General features: G+C 40.3%; 1 pseudogene; it reads right to left on the bottom strand.

The window, feature by feature from the left end:
* Nucleotides 1-7578: 7578 nt before the first annotated feature.
* The window catches only part of LOC113935851, a 47808-nt pseudogene continuing 29720 nt past the window's right edge, over nt 7579-25666 (bottom strand).

The following is a 25666-nucleotide window of genomic DNA, read 5'->3' as shown; positions in this document are numbered from 1 at the left end:
AGACAAAACCCAAAACCAGCAGAAGTAAATGATAAAGATTAGAAATAAATGAAATAAAAACTAAGAAAACAATAGAACAAAGAAACCAGGAGCTGGTTCTTTGAAAAGATCAACAAAATCAATAAACCTTTAGCTGGACTCATCAAAAAGAAAAAAAAAAAAGGAGAAACAGTGTACTCTGATAAACAAAATCAGACATGAAAGAGGAGAAATAACTGACACCACAGAAATACAAACAATTGTAAGAGGTTATGAGAAACTATATGCCAACAAATTAGACAACCTAGAAGATATGGATAGGTTCCCAGAAACATATAAATTACCAAAACTGAAGCAGGAAGAAATAGAAAATTTGAGCGACTAATTACCAGCAATGAAACTGAATTAGTAATCAAAACACTCCCAATAAACAAAAGTTCAGGACCATATGGCTTCACAGGCAATACTCTGATACCAAAACCAGATAAATACACCACACACACACACACACACACAAAAATACAAGCCAATATCCTTGATGAACATAGATGCAAAAATCCTCAACAAAATACTAGCAAACCAAATCCAACAATACATTTAAAAAATCATTCACCACGATCAAGCAGAATTTACTCCTGGGATGCAAGCATGGTTCAATATTCACAAATCAATGTGATACAGCACATCAGTAAGAGAAGGTATAAAAAACATGATTATTTCAATAGATGGAGAAAAAGCATTTGACAAAGTCCAACATCCAATCGTAAAATCCCTCAACAAAGTAGGTTTAAGGGGAACATACATCAACATAATAAAAAGCCTTATATGGAAAACCTATAGCTAACTCAATAGGGAAAAACAGAGCTTTTCCCTTAAGGTGAGGAAAACGACAAGGATGTCCACTCTCACCACCCTTACTCACCACAGTACTGGAAGTCCTACCCACAGCAATCAGACAACAACAAAAATAAAAGTCATCCCATTACTAAGGAAGAACTAAAACTTGCACTATTTGCAGATAACTTGATACTATACATAGAAAAACTGTAAAGACTCCACCAAAACACTACTAGAACTTATAAATTCAATAAAGTCGAAGGATATAAAACCAATGTGCAGAAATATGTTACATTTCTATATTCCAATAATGAAGCAGCAGAAAGAGAAATTAAGAAAACAATCCCATTTACAATTGCACCAAAAATAATAAAATACCTAGGCATAAACAAAAGAGATGAAAGACTTCTACTCTGAAAACTATAAAACAGTGATGAAAGAAACCAAGGACAACACAAAGAAATGGAAAGACATTCTGTGCTCATGCACTGGAAGAACAAATATTAAAATGTCTATACTACCCAAAGCAATCTACATATTTAATGCAATGCCTATCAAAATATCAACAGCATTTTTCACAGAACTAGAACAAACAATCCTAAAATTTGTATGGAACCACAAAAGACCTTGAATAGCCAAAACAATCTTGAAAAACGAGGGGAGGGGAAGGGAAATAAAAAATTAAAATAATTAAAAAGAAAAACAAAACTGGATGTTATCACAATACCAGACAGTTATATTACAAAACTGTAGGAATCAAAACCGTATGGTACTGGCACAAAAATAGACACACAGATCAATAGAACAGAATAGAAAACCCAAAAACAAACCCACAATTTTATGGTCAATTAATCTTTGACAAAGGAGGCAAGAATATGCAATGGGAAAAAGACAGTCTCTTCAGCAAATGGTGTTAGGAAAACCAGACAGCTATACATAAAGGAATGAAATTGGACCACTTACTTACACCATACACAAAGACTCACAATGGATCCATGATCTGTGAGACCTGAAACCGTAAAAATCCTAGAAGAGAGGCAGTGATTTCTCTGACATTGGCCATAGCAACATTTTTCTAGATATGGCTTCTTAGGCAAGGGAAATAAAAACAAAAATAAACTATTGGGACTATATCAAAATAAAAAGCTTCTGCACAGTGAAGGAAACAATCAACAAAACTAAAAGACAACCTATGGAATGGGAGAAGATATTTGCAAATGTCTTATCTGATAAAGGGTTAGTATCCAAAATATATAAAGAGCTGATACCACTCAACACCCAAAAAACAAATAATCCAATTAAAAAATGGGCAGAAGGCATGCATGAATAGACATTTCTCCAAAGACGACATCCAGATGGCCAACAGATACCTGAAAAGATGCTCAACATCACTCAACATTAGGGAAATGCAAATCAAAATTAAAATGAGCTATCACCTCACGCCTGTCAGAATGACTAAAATCCAAAACACAGGAAAAACAAGAGCTGGTGAGGATGTGGAGAGAAAAGAAATCCTCTTGCACTGTTGGTGGGAATGCAAACTGGTGCAGCCATTGTGAAAAACAGTATGGTGGTTTCTCAAAAAGTTAAAAATAGAACAACCCTATGATCCATTAATTGCACTGCTGGGTGCAGTGCACCCCAAAATACAAAAACAGTAATTTTCAAAAGGATACATGTACCCTGATGTTTACTGCAACATCATTTACAATGGCCAAATTATGGAAGCAGCCCATGTCCATCAACAGATGAATGGGTAAAAGAGTTGTGGTGTGTGTATACAATGGAATATTTTTCAGTCATAAAAAAGAATGAAATCTTGCCGTTTGTAACAACATGGTTAGAGCAAGAGAATACAATGCTACGTGAAATAAGCCAGTCAGAGAAAGACAAATGGCATATGATTGCACTCATATGTGGAACTTAAGAAGCAAAACAAACAAGCAAAGGGAAACAGATAAACTAGGAAATAGACTCTTAACTATTGAGACCAAACTGATGGTTACCGGAAGAGAGGTGGGGGGGGGGGGGGAGGTGGGCTAAATAGGTGATGGAGATTAAGGAATGCACTTCCAGATGAGCACTTGGTGAGGTATGGAAGTGTTGAATCACTGTATTGTACACCTGAAGTTTATTACACTGTATATTAACTGGAGTTTAAATTTTAAAAACTTAATAAAACAGAGAAAAAAAAAACACCTAGCACCAAACAATTTCAAGTTTCTGTCTTTACAGGGAGAGGGGAGAAAAAAGAAAGGAACATTGATGCTAATTTATAAGGCAAATAAGTTTTCTTTCAGCTCTTAAAAATCTGCCTGAAGACCACCAAAGAACATTGCCACATACTTAAAAATCAGCCTGGTTCTCCTTCTCACTCTCCACTCTATGCACTATAATTCAATAAGGGCAGAAGGGTGGAAGTGTGCAAGGGTGAGAGGAAACTGGAGACAGATGGCCTCAGGGTGACAGGTAGCCCCTGAAACCTGATGGCCCACAACAGTCGATCATTGCACACGTACACGACCTTAGTGTCTCACCCCAAACTCGCAGAAGAGGGTCCACTGAAAAGAAACCACTTTTCTTTCAGGGTTTATCCTCTGTTTGCTCCAGACTTAAGATTTCAAAGGCAGGTGAAAGGGGGGGGGGGGGGGGGGGAAGAAGACGTAAAAAGGAGGGTGGAGTAATTAAAAAGAAGAGATGATTTTTCCAAAGCTGTAGCCTCTGCCCTAAAAGTGATCAAATCCATACTAACTTGGGAGAAAGTGTTAAAAAGGGCTCCATCTAAGACCCCAAAGGAATACACCCTCGAGAGAAAGTACAGGAAGATAAAAATGTCAACTTGATTTTCAAGAAGGATCACTCCGCTGGTGTGACCCAGACGCCACCACCCAGCACCTGGACCCTGCTGTGCCCCCAGTGAAAGTGGGAAAGGAACTATATGGCAAGTTCCAAGTGCAGACTGTAAGGCCTCCGAGCACCCCGGACTCCAGAGGCCCTGTGTGGGGCCACCACGTGCCAGTTAAGGCCTGGGACTGGAAGGCTCTTCTGTGGCCGCCCCTGGTGGCACTGAGCTGCGGTTTTCCATCCCAGCATGCTCCCTCCCTCACAGGAGCCTGACTCCCCCTCAGGACGCCCCCTGCCCTTTTCCCAAAACATTCAGCTTTCAGCTAAGTTGCTCAGGAAACAGGCCAGCTTTCTTTCAATGCCAAACCTCAATCTTTAAGGCTCCCGGGGGTGTTGGGTGTGGGCAGGCATAGCATCCCCATGTCCTCCCTGGGGTCCAGCCAACACTGGCTATCATGATCACTGAAGTCCCCAATTCCCAGGGGCTTTGGTGGCTACTGGCAAGCTCTCCGGGATCCAAGTGGCTACATCTAGAAAGCATTCATGCAGCCACCACTGGGGTGGGTGGTGTGCCTACCTGGTTCCAAGGGAATATGAAAAGGGGACTCTCCCGAAGAGTCCCATTGTGAGAAAGGGAGAGTCCCAATATGTGGACCCATCCCAGGTACTGGAAAGTGGGAGCTAGGGGAGTTCCACCTGAAAGTGAGAAGTGCTGCTACCTGTGGGAGTTTTCCTCGGGTGAAAACGTAGACTAGGGGGCGCCTGGGTGGCTCAGTTAAGCGTCTGCCTTTGGCTCAGGTCATGATCCCAGGGTCCTGGGATCGAGCCCCGCATCGGGCTCTCTGCTCGGCGGGAAGCCTGCTTCTCCCTCTCCCCCGGCTTGTGTTCCCTCTCTCGCCGTGTCTCTCTCTGTCAAATAAATAAAATCATAAAAAAACACAAACCTTAGACTAGTAACATTAACAATAAACATGTCCAGGAACTTCGAAGATCTTTGAATGACACTAAAGGACCCTGCACTTTGATATGGCTGTTGTGTCTGTTCCTCTTATGTGCAAACACATCACCAAGGGGAACAATGCTGCTAAAAATTATAGAACTATGATCATTTCTAATGGGGAACCAACGTAAGTGGAGAATATTGAATTGCAGTGGACATGATAAATGTAGCCCATACATCATATTCCCATGCAGGATCCTCTGACTCTGAAGACAAAAGAATTTCATCAGTCACTGTAAGTTGGCAGGATGGCTTCAGGAATGTGACCATCGGAACAATCTTCTTATCACAGACAGGATTCAGAGTGGGAAGGGGTGTGTCCATCAGCAGCACCTGCCTCTTGAGTCTCTTCCAGGCCATCCCAGTCAGCCCCAGAAACTCCACATGGGCAGAACTGGGAGTAAAAGCTCCCAGGCACACTGGCTCCTTTGTTTCGTTGTGCTGTATCCTGCCAATACTGGTAAATATCTCTTTTCCTGTGTGTGTGACTGGCAAATGGAACAATGCAAACATCACAATGAAAAAGGATTTGGGATACTGTTCTGGGGTAGGTAATAACAAAACCACACTATCACTACAGGCAACATTGTTATCATTCTCTGATATTTGCTGCTTGGGGGTCGGCTGTGAGCCCGTGGCTCCATGGTTTCCATCTTGCTTAAGCACAAGCAGTGGGTCAGGCACATTCATACCAACAATCTCTCCCCAAGATGCATCCCCGGGTCCACAGTCACCCAAAGAATCCTTGTCCTTGGGAGCACCCTTGTATCATTTTATACCGTCTTCCACCTTCCAAGTCTGCACTGTTCTTATTAATAATAAGACCAGTTGGTTGCTGGTGAACATCTCTGCCTTAAACAACAGATTTTTCCCAACTGTAGGCCCCTTTGTTCTCATGAGCCATGGCTCCAGTGTGTCCAGGCTCTGTTTTGTCTGGACAAACGACTAAACCTCCTGATGTCATCAGAAATGTAAAGTGGGGCACCTGGCCAGCTCATTCAATAGAGCATGCAACTCTTTTTTTTTTTAAGATTATTTATTTATTTGAGAGAGAGAACGAGAGACAGAGAGCGCATGGGGGGTAGGGTCAGAGGGAGAAGCAGACTCCCTGCTGAGCAGGGAGCCTGATGCAGGACTCGATCCCGGGACTCCAGGATCATGACCTGAGCTGAAGGCAGTTGCTTAAACAACTGAGCCACCCAGGCGCCCGAGCATGCAACTCTTGATCATGGTCGTAAGTTCGAGCCCCACACTGGGGCTTGAGTTTAATGTAAAAAAAAAAAAAAAGAAAGAAATGAAACATATAAAGTTATGTTTATGCACAGCATCCATTGTTTATTCACTCCTCTTCACCGAGTTCTACAGTGATGACACAATCACCTCTTAAGTTGTGTGCAATAATAAACCATAAACACAACAACTGTAAATGGAGTTACTATGTAATTATTATTTAAATCCTTATGTAATTGTTAGTCATGTTTATAGTGGAGCAGTTCGAGTCTATGAAATAAAAAAGACATGGATCTCACACAACCTGGATATTATGGGGATGTCTTTGAGCGCAGAACTTCCAGTTTGACATAATATATTTATCCAGAAATTAACTAAGCATGGAATATCTGGTAAAGTTCCATGGAAAAGGAACAGTATGTGAGATGGCCATTCAAGAAACTGAACAAACAAAATGTTCTCTGGGAAAAATGAAATAGAATGGGGTGAAGCGGAAATGGAAATCAGGTTCAGGTAGTAGGTGTATGTGGGGGCCAAGGTATGAAATTAGTACATTACAACCTTATAGAGATGGTGGTTGTTGGAAAGATAATTATATGGAGGGAGAGAAGCACAATATTTTTTTTTCTGTAGAAACATCCAGATTAAACTGCAGTGGGAAAAATGAAAGCACGAAGATGTATGGCTAATTGTTTAAACGACATCAGGTGAGTGAGAGACAAAAAGGCAAAATGTCTAGGGTAAAGTGGCATGGGTTTTGGCAACTGCAGAGGATAGACTTTTCTGTATCACGTGAAGATGACAATTCTCATGTTGGAAAGAAAGAAACCTGGGGGCACTCATGTCAGTTAGGAGGAAGTAAGTGGAGTTTTTGACTAAACCTGTAGCAGCTCAGGAACAGTCATTTAGAAGGAAAGTCAGGAATCCTGTTTGTTTATGTGCAGTTTGTGGCAGGAGGATTTCCACAAGGACAAAACAGTTGTTACTCAAGTACAGGAAAAATTACAATATAGCTAGCTCTGTATTTACCTAATGAAGCTGTAGTAAAATATTAAGGATTCAATAATTTGAAGAGAATTCGTTTGACATAATGAATCTTGTTATATCGAACCCTATGGCACAAAAATAGAGAAATACTATTTTTAAGATTAGAGCCACTCAAATATTTACCACACATTAGACCACAAATCAAGATGCAATACACACACACTCATATATGTCTGTGTGTCTGAATGCGTACGTATGGTGAGTTGTTAGTCAGATTTTCTGTTATTCATCAATAGTATTGGCAAACTGTACATTAATAAATGAGAATAATACCACTTACAATGATTATAATGACAACCTACATTAAACTCTATTATACAGTCCTGTTGGCAGTTTACTAGGTTGAAATGCCATGAGATTATATTTCATTATTTTACTTTAATCCTAATGTTTTAACTCGTGAAAAAAAAATTACTGGAGTCAAACAATGTTAGATTTTAACAAGAGCTATTACCAATTTATGTTCAATATAAACAGTGGTAAGTAGGGATTAGATTTACCAACATGCAATAGCATGTTCTTCATTACCCATGGTCTATTTTCTTATTTTCTATCTTCTGTGTAAATTTTCAATAATTCTCTACTTTACCTTAATTTAGGAGGTTTTACACTCAATATCTTCATGTTTCACCTAAGAATTAGAGCACATCTTTTAAAAAACAAATTACAGTACTATTTAATGTCTTTACAATAACAAAAGGACGTGAAAACATTAATCTACTTACCTTCTCCTGAATTTTTAAAAAATTGGTGACAGGTATTTCAAAACAATTTTCAAGATATACATATAGGTCTTAAGTACAAAGCACAGTAAAATAGCACAAAGTGAACACATCTCTGTATGTATTTTGTAGTTCAAAAAAACCAGAAGATTTCCAACCCAAAAAACCTCCCAGTTACTATCCACCACAGTAAACAGTAATGTGACATTTAACAGCACAGATCACTTTTCAAAGTGCCTGTTTGGCACTTTATAGAAATGGACCCATACAGAATAGAATCTTCTGTATTTGGCTTCACATTCCAAATGATTTCATGAACTCATTCCTATTAACACAGGTTGTAAGTCATTTACTAGCATTAGTTCCATTGTGTGGACTCTTAACATTTAATAGAATTCCATTGTATAAATATCTAACAATTACTTTAACCTTTCCACTCCTGATGCACATGTGGGTGGTTTTCAGTTTGGGGCTATTATGAATAGCTCTGCTACGTAAATTCTAGAATTTGTGCTTTGGTGACACATGCACAAATTTCTGTTGGAATAGTAAATTTCATGGTCATAGGCTTGCAACTGTTCAGCTTTCATTCATACTTCCAATACTTTTCAAAATGTTTTACCAATTTTCACAACCATCATCATTTGTATGAGATTCCATATTTATCCACATTCTACAGGGTAGGCTGAAGGGAGAACAGTGTTAGTGAAGCAAACTCCCCAGGCATTTCCTTTCAGTGTATGGGTGAGAATATACTACATTTATCTCAACCCTCTGCTGTCAGTGTTTCCCTATGTGGATGAATTGTTTGTTGGAAAGTTACAGACATTAGTCTCAAAAGCCCTGTCTAGGACATTCCTTCTCTGCCAGTAGGTAAAGCTGATAAAATGTAACAAATTCAGAGTCCTTTTCCAATTACAGTTTACTGGAATTATATGGGCAATGTGCAATGCTCATTCTAGCAATAAAGAAAAATACACTGTTGTATCTTGCCCACAACCACCATCAAAAAAAAAAAAAAAGGCCCAGCCCTTTAATAGACTTCTGGAGTATCAGAGACAATGCAAAACTGTGCCAGATTCCACCATTTGGAGTCTCTGACAAAGGCGGGCAGTCTCCATCTGGAAAGCTCCCTTGGGGTTTGGACTCAGGTTTGTTTGTTTTTAAAGATTTTATTTATTTGACAGAGAGAGAGCACGAGCAAGGGGGAGGGGCAGAGGGAGAGGGAGAAGCAGACTCCCTGCTGAATAGGAAGCCCGAGGCGATGCAGGGTTCAATCTCAGGACCCTGAGATCATGACCTGAGCTGAAGGCAGATGCTTAACCAACTGAGCTACCCAAGCGCCCCAGAACTCAGGTTTGACATAACCAACAGGTAAATTGCTTTCGAAAAGCAGCCATTAGCTTGCTACCAAACATTTGTCAAAAGTGAAGCATGATCCATTCAGGACTTGTGACTGTCTGGTGTAACATTCCCATGTTGATGAGGCAACTTGAACCCTACAGCCAACAACGCAGAGAGGTCCTAAAAGACTTGCTGGTCAAATGGAGAAGGTATATTTAAGGGTGAATCCTGACTGGCATCAGTAACATCTCAGCTCTACAGGAATAAATCATATCTGCAGCCTGCAGCAGAGCCCCTGGCACCGTGAGGACCTCAGTGATCCCAGATTCCCCTCATTGTCTGACACTGGTCCACTGATGGTTCACCAAAGCTGAAACCTCGTGGATTCACTGGGCTGGATGTTTAGCCTCTCTGTTGGACATGCAGAAATGAGAGCTGATGTGGTTGTTTTACTCAGTGGTCAGAATCCAGGATCTTGGGCTATCGCCCAAGCTGGAGTTATTGGACCTGCCACTTGAAAAACTACAGACTGAGATTAAGGGCACCAATCTTTGTGTAAGATGCAGAAACAAATCATTGGTGCTGACATAATCATCTGTGTTCACTCATTCAGAAGCCATGGTGGGCGAACACCTGTTCACTAAAGAAATGGACTATATTCAAGCTGTTGATCAAGCCTGTATTTTCGTTTTTAAACTTTCATTTTTTTTTTTTTTTTAAAGTAAACTCTGCAGTCAACGTGGGGCTCAAACTCACAACCCCGAGATCAGGACTCATGTGCTCTACCAGGCCAGCCAGGTGCACCAAAGCTGTTTTGTAACTGCCACCGCATGGTACCACTGTGGGTCTTCTGTAGGCTGACACATTTGGGAGGCCCTCATCTGTTTAAAAAACCCTCTAATCTCTATCCTAAAGCTTTCTTTCTTCTAACATTCCCTGTGAATTCTCTCTCCTATGACAACCCCAGACTCTACTGCATTCCTGGGACTGCATTGGTCATGTGAGGAAAAGAGATTAATCAGCTGTGTCTAAGAAATCGCAGGTGACATGTTACCTCACTTTTATCCTCAGGCAAACCCTCCAGGTTAGGACAACAGGAGATTAGGTTACAGGGGTGAAGGTAGAATGCAGAGGGATGATGTGGGTGACTGAGAATAGCTTTTGGGGTGGTATGCTCTCAAGATGAAATGGAGAAGCACCTGAATTAGGATACTGTATCACATGACCTGTAACTAGTATAGGAAGGCACATGCATGTACAATGCCTTCCATCAATCATATGATTTTACAGAAAGGTCCCCACACAATGTGCAACTGAGCCTTACAGGGAAGGCACCACCCTGAAGGAGCAATCTGAAACTTCTCCAAAGTCAGGATCTAGAAGTTCTGCCACCAAACTCAAGTAATAATCCTCACACTACGCCAGAACCAATCCTTATACTCCTATTCTTGTCTCATAATGTGTGAAAACAAAAGAATCTTCCCATTGCCACTTTAGGAAATGTATGTGTATGTGTGTGTGTATTTCATTTCAGGGACTGTGACGTTCACCAGTACTCCACTGTATTCTCCTAGAAGCACAGGGACTGCACAGACCCTGCTCAGAGAGCTTGTGTGCACAATCATGATATCAGAGACCTACACAAAACTGGTTGTCTTGTGTGAGGGCAGCTTCCCTCCCCAAGGCAGGACCTCTCCTTGTGTAGCTCTGCCTCTTCTATTGCGTCTTGAGAACCTCTGTCCAGAATGAGGAGTTTCTGACCCTGTTCTTAAGGGAAAGATGGAAGCTTCGTTCATTCAGACAATAAGAGAATTTCAGTGGTACTTCCGGACTCATCTTCCCCTTTCCTCAGACCCTCTGCCCACTTCATGCAAGATTAGAGGTGGTTCCAGAACAAAGTATCCACCAATGCAGAATAAAGCAAACACTTTGAACATCCAATCCTTTGGTTCTACTCCTGTGCTGCTGATTCAGTTCTTAGAAGCAGAGTAAGCCGCACGTTATGTGGGGTGGAGGCATATCTCATTTACGGTGTTCTGGAAAATTACCAAGGAGGTGACAAGTTTTCAGAATTTAAGTTTTAAGAATGACTTCTGGATGTACCTATAATGTCCTTTATTCTCATATGAACAAAGAGCTGCCCCTGAACTTTCTAAAAGCCACAGCATATCATGTTGCCTTTCGTTACTCTTTATTTTGAAGTAATTACAGATACACAAAATGTGCAAAGACTGTATGAAAAAGTCCTTGTAAACTTCACCCCTTCACCCAGGTTCCTCAGATAGTTACATGTTACATAACATAGCACAGTATCACTCTATGACCCAGGAAACAAATTTACATCCACAATCAGCGAAATGTTCCTACCCAAAAGCTGTCACTGTGCTGGAGATTCCTGTAAAGATGATGACTAAGGAGCTGGCTATAAACAGGTGCTTGACACTCAAATCTGTGGATCTTAACCTTCACCTATGACAAAAAGGAAGATATACTGGTAAAGAAAGAAGAAATTCCCCAGGATTCTAATTGGCACCTGTGGTAAGAAGACCATTCCTACTGCCAAAAACCTGGAGGCCATCTGATGGTTCACAATGAGTGACGTTCTTCCTTTGGGGGATGCTGCATGGGAACCTGAAGTCTCGCCTACATTTACCATTTCAAGTGTAAACCAATATTCTTCACATAGGCTTACTTCCCATTAAGACATATTTACTTCAGGGGCGCCTAGGTGGTTCACTGGGCTAAGCATCTGCCTTCAGCTCAGGTTATGATCATGGGGCCCAGGACTGAGCTCCATGTCAGGCTCCCTGCTCAGCAGGGAGTCTGCTTCTCCCTCTACTGCTGCTCCTCCCCGCTCTCTCGTGCTCTCCCCCTATCAAAAATAAATAAAATCTTTAAGAAAAAAATATTTAATTTTAGCTTCATTAAAAGCCTTCTAAGAGTTGAATGGGGAATTCTAAAGAATGCTCACAACGTAAGAATCTCTGCTGTCAAGGCACTTGAAGTCTTCATCAAAAATCAGGGATGGGACTACTACTAGTTTCATTCTAAGGAGGAGAACTTAGGCACACAGGGTTGAGTGATTTCACTATCTTCACTCCTTGTTTAGCAGCAGACTGGGGACTTAAAGTTACTGGGGGAGGTATCAAAGCACATGATTTAACCATTATGGTATACTGAAAAAGCTGGATGGCTATGTTCTTATAATAATCTAGCTCTACACTTGGGTGTTTTCATAACTTGTACTATTTTAGATTAGTGGCGTATTATTTATAATTTTGGCTGGGACCAGTTTCCATTTATGTGCAAAGATTTTTTTTATATGCCAATACCAATGATGCATGAAGCTTCCAAGACCTTAATAAACCGGATACTCTGACTGCAACACAATACATCCAGAATTTGCACCATGACCAAGTTGAACTTAATGACTGCAAGATTTGCTTAATATTAGTACAGTAAGAGAGAGTCCTGTGTTTTTATGCCAGGAACAAGACAGAGTGGCACCTGTCACCAGAACTTCGGAAATATCTCATATGATGCACCACAGGTATGGTAGAGAAAATGCTAATGTGCAATTATACCAAGACTGCAAGATACAAGGTCATAATACAAAAGTTAACTATCTTTCCTAGATATCAGCAAGAAACAAGTGACTTGAAAATTAAAAAAAAAAACACCATTCACATCAGGACCAAAACAAGAAGTTCCATCACAGACATCACTGTGGCAACACATGGAAAGTCTGTGATGGAGACATAACATCATTAACAGATTTCCAACTACAGGTCCAAATTCAATAATAAAGTAAATAAACCTCATCATGCAATCTAAATGAATAAAATGACTGTATAAACTGAAGATACGTGGGCATTTCCACAGATGCCCCTGCTCCTTTGATACCCATTGTCTCAGGAATTTTCAATCATTTTGACTTTTAATTTTCGGGCAGAATCTAACATTTGATTTGATTAATCTTCAAGAACTAGATTTAGTTCTCACTAGTAAGAATTTTCTCATGCACAGTACATTGTACCACCTACTTAAGCAATTTACCACATGTTGTGTTTATAGGGTTTTCCCCAACATGAAATCTTTGGTGATTCCTGAGGTCAAGTCATGGCACGAAGGCCATGCCATTCTTTTGTAAAGTTTCTTTGCAGTATGCATTCCCTCATGACTCCAAATGTGAGAACATTTAATAAAAGCCTTACCACAGGTTCTACATCTTTATCTTCATTCTGTGTATATTCTGGTGTCTACTCAGGCTTGAATACTGCTTAAAGGCTTTCCCACATTCCTGACATCTGTAAGGCTTCTCCCCAGTATGAATTCTCTGATGAACTGTAAGGCTTGAATTCTGACTAAAGGCCTTGTCACATACATTACATTTATATGGTTTCTCTCCAGCATGAATTCTCTTATGTTGAGTAAGATTTGAACTCCCGGAGAAGGCCTTTCCACACTCATTACACTTGTAAGGTTTCTCTCCAGTGTGAGTTCTCTCATGACCCCAAAGGTGTGAACGGGTGATAAATTCCTTACCACACTGATTACATTTATAAGGTTTCTCTCCAGAATGGATTCTTTTATGTTGAACAAGATTTGAACACTCAGAAAAGGCTTTGCCACACACATTACATTTGTAAGGCTTCTCTCCAGTATGAATTCGCTCATGTCCCCAAAGGTGTGAACGTATCATAAAATCCTTACCACATACATTACATTTATATGGTTTCTCTCCAGTATGGATTCTCTGATGCCTCGTGAGGTTTGAGAACCTGTTAAAGACTTTGCCACACTCATTACATTTGTAAGGTTTCTGCTCAGAATGAATTCTTTGATGAGTAGCTAAGGTTGAGCAATGGCTAAAAGTCTTCCCACACTCTTTACATTTGTAAGGTTTTTCTCTTTTTGGTGTTTTTTGGTGTTGTGTCTGTAATGAAGAATGTGTAAGAGCCTTCCCATATTTGTTAAAAATGTTGGCTTTGACACTAGAAGGAATCTTTTGAAGTGAAACTGAAGTCTTTTTGGTAGACTTCTCAACTTGATTACTTTCATGAATTTCCTCTTGGGTTTGAAATCTTTGCAGTTCAGCCAGATGTGAATGAAAGCTTAATCCAAGCCCACTGTCCAAACAGTTCCTATACTTGCTTCCTGAAGAGCCTACCTTGTTTTTTAGTGTCTTATTCATATCATGTTTATAATACTGAGATTTACTATTTCTTATGGAAACACTATGCTTTACAGGGAAATTATTCCAGAATTTGTGATGTTGTTGGTCTTCTCTACAAGTGAGATTTTTATAATGGGATGTAGTCACTCCTTTGTAATTTTTTTCTTCATATAGCCACTGAGTCTCAAATTTGTTCACATCTTGCTGGACTTCCCTCAAACCAAAGTCATCAAAGTCATGACTTACGTGTCTTTCCAAAACCAACGTTTGGAATAATTCTCCATTATTAATGTTGTCTTTTGGTGGTAATTCTTTGCTCATACATCTAGTAGAGATATCTGTAATATATAAATAAAGACAGGCTTCATATTAACCAGAGTTTATAAAGACGGATATTTTATATGAAAAAGTATTACACCAGGGGCACCTGGGTGGCTCAGTCATTAGGCGTCTGCCTTCAGCTCCGGTCATGATCCCAGCATCCTGGGATCAAGCCCCGCATCGGACTCCCTGCTCAGTGGGGGGCCTGCTTCTCCCTCTCCCTCTCAAATAAATAAAAGATTAAAAAAGAAAATAAAAGAAAAAGTATTATACCAAAAGTAGAATTCATAATTAACAGAGTTATCAAGCTTCTCAACCATGGTGTGCAAATGTTTAGAAACACAAAAAAACATAAGATTCCTCAGTAATGAAAGAGTGATTACATGTAGTTCAAATTATTTTCAGGTAAGCCTATTTAAATGCTCTGTGATCAAAAGTTCCAGTGCCCTGAAAGACAGGAATTTTCCATAGGCACCCCAAAACCTAAAAACCTCATAGGAGGGATAGAGGTGAATCATACTTGAAAAAAAATATATATATATATTAAAGTCAATTCTTGAGGGGCGACTGGGTGGCTCAGTCGGTTAAGCGTCTGCCTTTGGCTCAGGTCATGATCCCAGGGTCCTGGGGATCGAGTGCCCGCACTGGGCTCCCTGCTCAGTGGAAAGCCTGCTTCTCCTTCTCCCTCTACACCTCCCCCTGCTCATGCTCTCTCTTGCTCTGCAATCTCTCTCTCAAATAAATAAAATCTTTAAAAAAAAAAAAAGGTCAATTCCTGAATACTTGTTGTCTACAATATTAAAATAACATTCAAGGATAATAAAATATTCTTCTGAATACTTCTTCCAAAAATATACCCAGGCAAAAGAGGCATACTGCAATGTAATAATCAGTGAATTGTGATTATATACCATAATATATGTAGAAATTAATTATGTGTCAATCATAATGAAAAATAATAAACATGTTAGTAACCCAAGGCGAATCCAGAAATAATAAATACGGTCATTTATTAAAAAATGTATATAGACTTCAGAATTCTAAAGAGCTCACCCATAAGAGAAAAAGAAAGAAGTTGTATTTCAAGAGAAGCACACAATATCATAAACGGAAAATATGTTGAAATCATCCATTGTGAAATAGAAGTTCTGATAAATATGTAATAGTATAGAGATTAACAGTGGGGCTCTGTGACATGGAAATGGCAAAGAAGGGAACTTCAGGAGACTCCAGCAGGAGATGAACTACCAAAAACTGTCAGAATGAACTTTATAAGAACCCTGGAAATTAATCACGGGATTCCAGCAACAAGGCACCCTCTTCATCAAGAAAAAGGTAGCTGTTTTAACTTGCCCTGACTCTGTGCCCTGCACCCCAGCTAGGAAGTGGCCTTGAAGATGGCAGTCTGCAAGGGATACAGGCTTCCCAAACCTCAGGGAAGAGATGGCATCTTCAAAGAACTGTGACTGGTTATTTGTTTGTTTCTTAAGTCTGCCTGCTGGCTCCCTGAAGGAGTGGCTCAAAATGCTTGCTTTCTTTGGCCTACCTCAGATCTCTACCTAAATGGAGATAATAACCAGGGGCCATTCGTCACAAACATTTAAAGGTAAGTCTAGTAGCCACTGCCACCTAGGGCAGGAGAACAACTGGGGCAAACAATGTGCAAACTGAAAACCCTGAGGAAAACACTGGGGAGTGAGGTGCACTGGGGAGTAAGGCTTTGAAAATTCCCCACACATTTTAGGGACCCTAGAAGGTTGCGGGCATGCCCAGGACCAGACACATGAGAAAAGACCTGAGAAGCCCCCAAGCGTTCCTGCTGACCAGCAGATTGTGAGCAAGCAGAAGTGAAGGATAAGACACTAAGGCACTGTTGTCTTAAACTTCTACCCTGTATGTTTCATGCACTCCCCAACACACACACACACACACACACACACACACACATACACACACACACACACACACACACACACACACACACACACACACACACACAACTCATCTACAAAGAGTGGAAAGTTGATTTGTTTTGTGTTTGGTTTCAGCAGTTTCAAGAAATCTGTTGAATCACTAGCTGACCAATAAGCGAACCAAAGGCATCAATGGCTACACGTAAAAAAGAAAATACACCACACAAAATTTGTTGAGGGAAACAAACAAACACACACACAACAACAATCACAAGAGACATAAAAAAATCCACCACCCTCGGAAGGGAGAATATTATGATTTCCAAAGTTTCAACATATTCAAAATGTCTCATTTTAAACATGAAGTTACAAAGGAGGCAACACAACAATAAAGCAGGACCCATACAGAAAAATATTTAATAAATGACAAAACTTGGCCCTAAGGAAGCCCAAACTTTGGACTTACTAAACACACACTTTAAATTAACTGTTTAAGCTAAAGGGAATGATGGACAAAGAATTAAAGAGCAATCAGAAAAACACTGTATCAATAAACAGAAAATATCAATAAAGAGATAGAAGGTGGAAGAAGAAACTGAACATATATTCTGAAGCTGAAATGTAAAATACCTGAATTGAAAAATATCATAGAGAGGTTCAATATCAGGTCTAATGAGGTAGAAGTAAGATTCAGCTAACTGGCAGGGAGATCAGTTGAGATTACCCTGTATGAGGAGCACAAAGAAAAAGACTGAGTATAAGCGAATAGAGTCTAATGGTGCTGCAGGACAACATCATGTGGGCCAACATATGAACAATGGGAGTCCCAAGAAGAAAGGAGAAAGAGAAGGAGCCAGGATTATTGAAGAAATATGGTAAATAATTTCTTAAATGTTAAAGACAAGACTCTACAAATCTAAGAACTCAGTGAACATGCAATTAAGAAAAACTGCAACAGAGACGCACACTGCAACAAATCATAATCAATATGTGGAAAGACAAAGGTAAAAAAGAGAACTTTGAAAGCAGGAAGGGAGAAGCATGATATACAAAGGACGCACAATAACTTGCAGAGCTGATTTTTCAGCCAAATCATGAAGTCCAGAGACAATGGCATAACGTACTTAAAGTGTTGACAAATGAAAAAACAAACAAAACAAAAATCTGTTATCAATTCTATCCCCAGAAACACCGTCCTTTGAGCATATGGGAGAACTTAAGGCTTCCAAGAGAAACAAAAGGTGAGAAAGTTCCTTGTAAGTAAAACAGCACTATAAGAAATAAAAGATGGAACACTTCTTACTTTATTCTCAGAGGCCAACATTAATCTTATTGCCCCCAAAGATTATTTATTTTAGAGAGAGAAAGTGAGTGAGTGCTGGAGGGGAAGAGCAGAGGGAGAGGCACGGAGAGTCTTAAGCAGACTCCACGCTGAGCGTGAGAGCCCGACAGGGTGCTTGATCTCATGACCCTGAGATCAGGACCTGAGCTGAAACCAAGTTGGACCCTTAACCGACTGCACCCCCTTGGTGCCTCTGAGGCCAACATTATTCCGATACCAAACCAGACAAAGACATCACAAGAAAAGAAAACTACAGAATAATATTCCTCATTAATACAGATGTAAAAGTCTTCATCAAAACACCAGCCAACTGAATAGAAAGTTTTATTAAAATTATACAACAAAGGGACACCTGGATGGCTCAGTGGGCTGAGTGTGTGCCTTTGGCTTGGGTAGTGGTCTTGAGTCCATGTTGGGCTCCCTGCTCACCAGGGAATCTGCTTCTCCCTCTTCCTTTGTCCCTCCCCCCATGCTCTGTCTCTCTCAAATATATAAAATCTTAAAAAAAAGAGAGAGAAAAGAAAAAAACTTACACAACATAAATAAGAGGGACTTGTTCCAAGAATTCAACAATGGAAGTTTCAACCTATAAACGCCCATAAACATAATAATCCATATCAACAGTAAGACAAACAGAAAAAAACCTACATAATGATCTCATTGTATGCAGAATATCTGAAAAATTCTAAAACTCTTATGACAAAAACACTCAGCATACTCAGAAGAGAAGGGACTTTACTCAACCTCTTAAAAGATTTACGAAAACCTATAGCTAATATCCTAGCTGAAACAGTAAAGATTTCCTCCTGAGATAAGAAATAAGACATGGACATCCATTTTCATTGATGGTATCTAACACTATTCTGCAAATTCTAACCAGAACAATAAAACAAGAAAAAAAAAAGCCCAGATATTGGAGGGAAAAAGGAGAATTATCTCTGTGTGAAGATGTCATAGATTTACATATAGAGAATTCCATGAAATATCCCCTGAAAGAGGTAAACACACACATACAAAATCTTATAATGTTATAAGTGATGTCAAGAAAGTTGCAGGATACTCAGTTGTGCTTTATACAATATACTGAACAACCGGAAAAGGAAATTTTAGAAATGATACTATGTATAATGTACCATCCAAAGAATAAAATGCCGTGAAATAAATTTAACCAAGGAGGTGAAAGGCCTGTAAAGCTGAGAATTGTAAAATGCTGCTGAGAGAAATTAAACATGTTTACATAAAGGGAAAAAACAGAGCATACAATGGATTGGAAGATTGCATATTTTTAAATGCAATGTAAAATACCTGAATTGAAAAATGTCATATTGACCAAAGTGGTCTGGAGATTCTATACAGACACTATCAAAATTCCAAAAACCATTATGGTAGAAATGGAAAAACATGATCCAATAAATACGGAACTGCAAAGGGCCCCTAAGAGTCCAGACAATATTGAAAAAGAAAAATTCTGCAGAATACATAAACAGAGACAAAACATAGGCTGGTAGTTTCCAGGGACTGGGAACAGAGGAAAATGTGGAGAAACTGCTTAATGGGTAAAAAACAGTAAATTGGAGGGTTGGAAATAAACAACCAGACAGAGGTAGTAGTTGAACAATTGCTAAATGCAGTGAAATGCCAATGAACTATTCACTTTAAATGGTTGGTTTCATGTTATGTGAATTCTACTCTAATAAAGCGTTCCTTTTATTTTTTTAAAAAGATTTTATTTATTTATTTGAGAGAAAGAGGACGAGCAAGGAGAGAGGCAGAGGGAGAGGGAGAAGCAGGCTCCCTGCTAAGCAGGGAGCCCAACATGGGGCTAGATTATGACTGGAGCTGAAGGCAGACGCCTAATGGACTGAGCCACAAAGGCACCCCTAAAGTGTTCTTTTTAAACTAGCTAACAATCTAAGTGATTTATTTTGCAATAGATCTAAAAATAAATATTTTCCAATTTTAGTATGTTAAATTTGGAACTAAGTCTGATTATATTAGGTAAAAGTAATAGTTTTTCTTAGGCTGGCTTCCTCTCATTACCTGAAATTCTATCATGGATCTCTCAACATAATTCCGCACGTGAAACAGAAATGAGGGGAGGGAGGCTTTTACTATATTAGTAAACATATAATTATCATGAAGAAAAATTACTGTGCACATGCCCAAAATTATTAAGTCCTGAATTCACGAAGATTATCAGGAGACTATAGGTAGCCTTGAGTCACTGCATTGAAACCACAAGGAATAACTTCTAATGAAGGCAGTATTATCAGCAGCAGTTAGGGCAAAAACAGTATTTGCCAGTGCCAGGGGATTCATGCAGCAGGTGGCTGTGCAGGGGTAACCCAAAAATGTAAGAAACAAAAATGGCCAGAGAACAATAGAACACTGAGCTATGGGACAACAAGCACAATGTGAACACTAATTAGAGTTCAGCTTAAATAAAAGATGGAAAACAAAACAATCATCATGAGTTAGCTGAAAAATGGGATTTCCAGGACCTTACAAAATTTTGTGGAAAACTGTATCATGAGTAACAGTGATGAGGTACACGAAGTGCAAGAAATTGGGATTTATCTATAAAATAAAATTAGATATTTAAGTATTAGTTTAGTATGCGAAGAGTTTCATGGCAAATCTAGATAGGGAAATGATTTCTTAAAACACTTGAACCAAAATAAAAGTCTATAAAACTCATATAAAACCCAACAAGATATGTTTAGACAAATTAAAATATACCACAGAGAAATGAAGATATCTTATGTAACTAATTATGGATGAATCACCTCTAATTCTGGGAGGAACACAGTCACTTCAAAACAAAAGTATATTCTCAAGATATCCAAGTTTCCCAATTTAAAAAATCCCAATTCATTCAAATGAGAAAAGTATTTTAAGTTTATTTTTTTTAGCAATCTCTATACCCAAAACAGAGCTAGAACTCATGACCCTGATCAAGAGTCACATGATCTTCCGAATGAGCCAACCAGGCACTCCAAGAAAAGTGTTTCTTTTCTTTTAATTTTTTTAAAAAGATTTATTTATTTATTTATTTATTTATTTATTTATTTGAGAGAGAGAGAGAATGAGAGCTAGAGAGCACGAGAGGGAAGAGGGTCAGAGGGAGAAGCAGACTCCCTCCTGAGCAGGGAGCCTGATGTGGGACTCGATCCCGGGACTCCAGGATCATGACCTGAGCCGAAGGCAGTCGCTTAACCAACTGAGCCACCCAGGCACGCGAAAAGTGTTTCTTAATAACCAATTATAAAGTCAAGCAACACTCATGGAAAAATTTAACTATGAATATATTTTCTCTATTCTGGAAGTTATATAGGTTTTGGGAAAACAGCTGATCATCTACAACCCTTAACATTCAGGAAGGAAATCTTTTTTTTTTTTTTTTAAGATTTTATTTATTTATTTATTTATGTGACAGATAGAGACATAGTGAGAGAGGGAACACAAGCAGGGGGAGTGGGAGAAGGAGAAGCAGGCTTCCTGCAGAGCTGGGAGCCCGATGTGGGGCTTGATCCCAGGACCCTGGGACCATGACCTGAGCCGAAGGCAGACGCTTAACGACTGAGCCACCCAGGCGCCCCAGGAAGGAAATCTTATAAAATATATGAACCAACATTCATTCTTTGATCAGACAGTCCCACAAAAAAAGGGTATAAAATAAAGAACACCGAGAAGTGTCATCAAATACATAACCAATGATTAAATACAAAAATAACAGGTTTACAATACCCTGCAGATCAAAGTACAAACATTTTCAAATACAGAAATGTGGTAGAGTTCAATAAGGTAGGCACCATGAACTCATAAGTTCCCTCAACACAATAAATCAAATCTTATTTGTTGAAGAAGGAATACAGCACACACATGGAATGAACACTGTTGCATGAACAATAGTTTGGACAACAGCCTCACAGATAAGGTTATGAAGGCAGACAATTTTCTCCCTAGAATAAATTCCTGTACTTGTTCACGGGGCCTGGGTGGCTCAGTTGGTTAAGCCTCTGCCTTTGGTTCAGGTCATGATCCCAGGGCCTTGGGATCAAGTCCCGAGTAGGGCTCCTTGCTCAGTGGGGAGCCTGCTTTTCTCTCCCTCTCTCCTCTCTCTGGTAAATAAATAAATAAAAGACTTTAAAAAAAAAAAAGGGTGCCTGGGTGGATCAGTCGGTTAAGCATCTGCCTTTGGCTTGGGTCATGATCCCAGAGTCCTGGGATCGAGTCCTGCGTTGGGCTCCCTGCTCAGTGGGGAGTCTGCTTCTCCCTCCACTCCACCCGCCCGCCCCCCCATTCGGGATCTTTCTCTCTCAAATAAATAAAATCTTTAAAAAAAAAAAAAAAGAGCACAATTATGTTAAAAAAAATTTCTGTACTTGTTCATGCATAATCAAGTATACTCCTTAGTGTACTCCATCAACATTGCCACAGTGTCCTCAAGACACACTTTGGTGACACGCCAAAAACCGGAAGGACAACTGGAGCCATCAGCCAGGCTCTCGTGCCACACTCACTGTCAGCATCCTGGAACATGCTGACCACACTACTCAGGTGCTTCAGGGCCCACGTCTCTACTTAGCAGGGTGATGCTCTGACATCTAAATATATGTACTCTCCATCCAGAATGTTCTTTTACCCAGTAAAATTCTCCTGGGAGAGTTCACCACAAGGTGCCCAGTTGACCAAAATATGAGGATAAAATTTCAGACGCTGAGGAACTGTATTTCAGAACCAAGAAAATTTCACAGGCAACACCATACAAAGTTAGGAGACCAGGAAATCAGGGACAGCCAAGGGTTTCCCACACTCCCAGACTAAGGAGGAGCTGCAAGAGGGAGACAAAGACAGGAAATTAAGGAAGGGAGTCTGATTTTGTGGGGTGTTCAAACAGGACCTAAGGTCGGCCTACAGACTCCAGGCTGAGGGCCCAAATCCTGAGATACAGTCCCCTTGAAGGACTGGGAATCAAAGGTTTTCCCCGCCCTCTCTCTATACAGCACTGCTGAAAGCAATCTCAAAACACCCTTCTATTCCCAGTACTCATGCCCCTGAAGGGCGAAAGTGGAAATGAGGATATGGTAGAGGCACGGATCAGGCAGAGGGCTTGACACAGCCCATGCTCCTGCCTGGAGTCCCAGATGCAAAAGAGCAGCCGAGGTTCCCACCATGACAGGTCACTCAGCACATGGAATGGGATGCAAGCTGGAGAAGGCCTGCAGTCAGGACGAAGGGGAGCCTCAGATCAGATCTGTGTGGACGGAGTAGGGAAGGAGAGGCTAAGGAAGGAAGAATACCCCTTACAAAGAGCCCTTCATGTGCTCCCCAAGGTTGAACCAGTAAAGGGCCCTGGGGGGGGCAGAGAACTGCGTGTCTGGGTCATGTTAAAGACTGCCCTTGTTGCTGACAAGAGCAGCAGAACCACCGAGGAGGGCACAGAAACATACACATACAAAGAAGAGAGTGAAGGAGAGGGAGAACAATGAGTTCCTGTGAGAGTCCATGAGAAATCAACTCTTCTTTTCCAACCACCTCTCCTATGCAGAGGGAATGGTCCAAATGACATTTCAGGAAGTCACTTTCTGCCATCTATCCCTATTCATGTTCACATCTTTGACACCTTCCCACCCACCAGGGTTTTGTTGCTAGTTTTACCCCACTCTTAGCATTTCAGAGCAAGCACTCTGCACAGTGGAGATAATATTCAGCTCAGAAAGAGATTCCTGCTGATATGGAAAACAGCAGATGATGTCCTGGGGTTTTCCCAGTCCTTTGTCAGCTGAGACCAAGGACATTCATTACAGGCGCGTCTAGAATAGCATTTCACAAATTTGTTCAATGACATTCTTCTTCCTAATGCTTAAATGTTTGACAGATATCCAGCTCTCTTCCCAGAACGACCAAGTCAAAATTACAGGTGTAAAACCAGGGAATGTGGTATTTTAGTTTTGACATAAGGTCTTGTTCCTTCTAGCACCACCACTACCTGCATGATCATCTGCGTTTAAAATCCAGATACCACATTGTGAAGCTTTTCATTTCTGAATCAGCAGGGGCTGATTCAATTTCAGTCAAGCAGAGAAGGGGCTCCCAAGAAATCCCCAAGAAAAACACAAAGACACACCAGAGCAGTACCCAACCTCCGTAGGGAAACTAATCCTCACCCAGGAAGACCAGGTTCCTGTAGTTCTCCACCATCACGTCCCTGTACAAGGCCCTCTGAGCAGGGTCCAGGCACTCCCACTCCTCCTGAGAGAATTCTATGGCCACATCCCTGAAGGTCAACAGTTCCTGAAATGAAAGCACATTTCACCAAGAGGCCATTAGGGAACTACTTACTTCATAAAAATGAGAGGAGGAGAGAGGTGGAAGGGTCAAACAGAAATGAGGGCTTCCGTAGGTCCACAAAAGATCATTCTGAGCAAGTCATATACCCGATTTGGATTTGTTACACTTTTCCATCACAGGATTTCCTTCAGCTCAACTGAGGACTTTACAATATTGTGCCAGGTAAAATACACAAATGCAAAAACATCGACAAATGGTAAACTACATGCAAGTTCTAGGTAGTATGTTGTACACACCAAATGACAGCAAATTTCCACACGAGCTACAGCATGAGTAGTGTCTTCAGGGTTGATAAAGTCTATAGTAGTGTTAATGAAAGGTGTAAACTGCAAAATGGGAATCTCATAATAATAAAGCCATCTGAAGTTCTGAACACTTCCCATATGGTAAGCATTACTCTAATGCTTTACAAGTGTTAACCTGTAGAAGGACATTGCATCCAATTAAATTAGTATTTGTTCCCATCTTACACAGGACCCAACTCTGTCACACACACTCTAATGAACATGCCTCTGGTCAAACAGATACAAACGGCAGAGCGTGCACCTGAACCAAGTGGTCAGGCTTTAGGATGGAACTCATAATGCCACACAGTGAAGTAATGCATGCAACAATGAACGTCTGTTGACAGAGGGTTTGCTAATGAAGAAAACCTGAAACAAGTTCAAGGCTGAAACATAAGCCTGGATAAAAGGTCAATATATACGCATGCACACACACATGCACTTACACCATATTCCTACTGCTATTATCTCATTTCCATGATGGTGTAGAAATAAATTTAAGGCCATGGAAAATATGTCAGACATACTTCCAACGTTAAAATAAATAAAAGTTATTTATGAAAGGATGATGTCTTTTTTACACACCATGGGCTAATGTTCACACACACATGTGGACAGAAAACACATACACTGAAAACAACTGAAATCAAAATACGACTTTCTAAATGACATCTTTTTTTTTTTTAAGATTTTATTTATTTATTTGATAGAGAGAGACACAGTGAAGAGAGGGAACACAAGCAGGGGGAGTGGGAGAGGGAGAAGCAGGCCTCCCGCTGAGCAGGGAGCCCGATGTGGGACTCGATCCCAGGACTCTGGGATCATGACCTGAGCCGAAGGCAGATGCTTAACCGACTGAGCCACCCAGCCGTCCTTAAATGACATCTATTTTTACATAAATCTTTATTATCTATCATTTTTTACTCATGTGCATTTCTGGTACAAGAACACGTGCAAATTGTATTAGATGTAAATAAAACTGTCAATGTTATTCTATTTAGTCTGCTTACAAAAACAACCCTGTAAACACAATTTTTTAAAAAAATATTTTATTTCTTTGAGAAAGAGACAGAGAGTGAGAGAGAACATGAGCAGGGTGAGGGGCAGAGGGAGAAGCAGACTCCCCGCTGAGCAGGGAACCCAATGCGGGGCTCGATCCTGGGACTCCAGGATCATGACCTGAGCCACAGGCAGACGCCCCTAAACACAATTTTTTTTTTAAAGTAATCTCTACTACCAACGTGGGGCTCAAACTCATGACTTCCAGATCAAG

The sequence above is a fragment of the Zalophus californianus genome, chromosome 17 (genome assembly GCF_009762305.2).
Source record: "Zalophus californianus isolate mZalCal1 chromosome 17, mZalCal1.pri.v2, whole genome shotgun sequence".
Taxonomy (NCBI): domain Eukaryota; kingdom Metazoa; phylum Chordata; class Mammalia; order Carnivora; family Otariidae; genus Zalophus; species Zalophus californianus.
The sequence above is the reverse complement of the archived record's forward strand: the minus strand, read 5'-3'. Positions and strand labels throughout refer to the sequence as shown.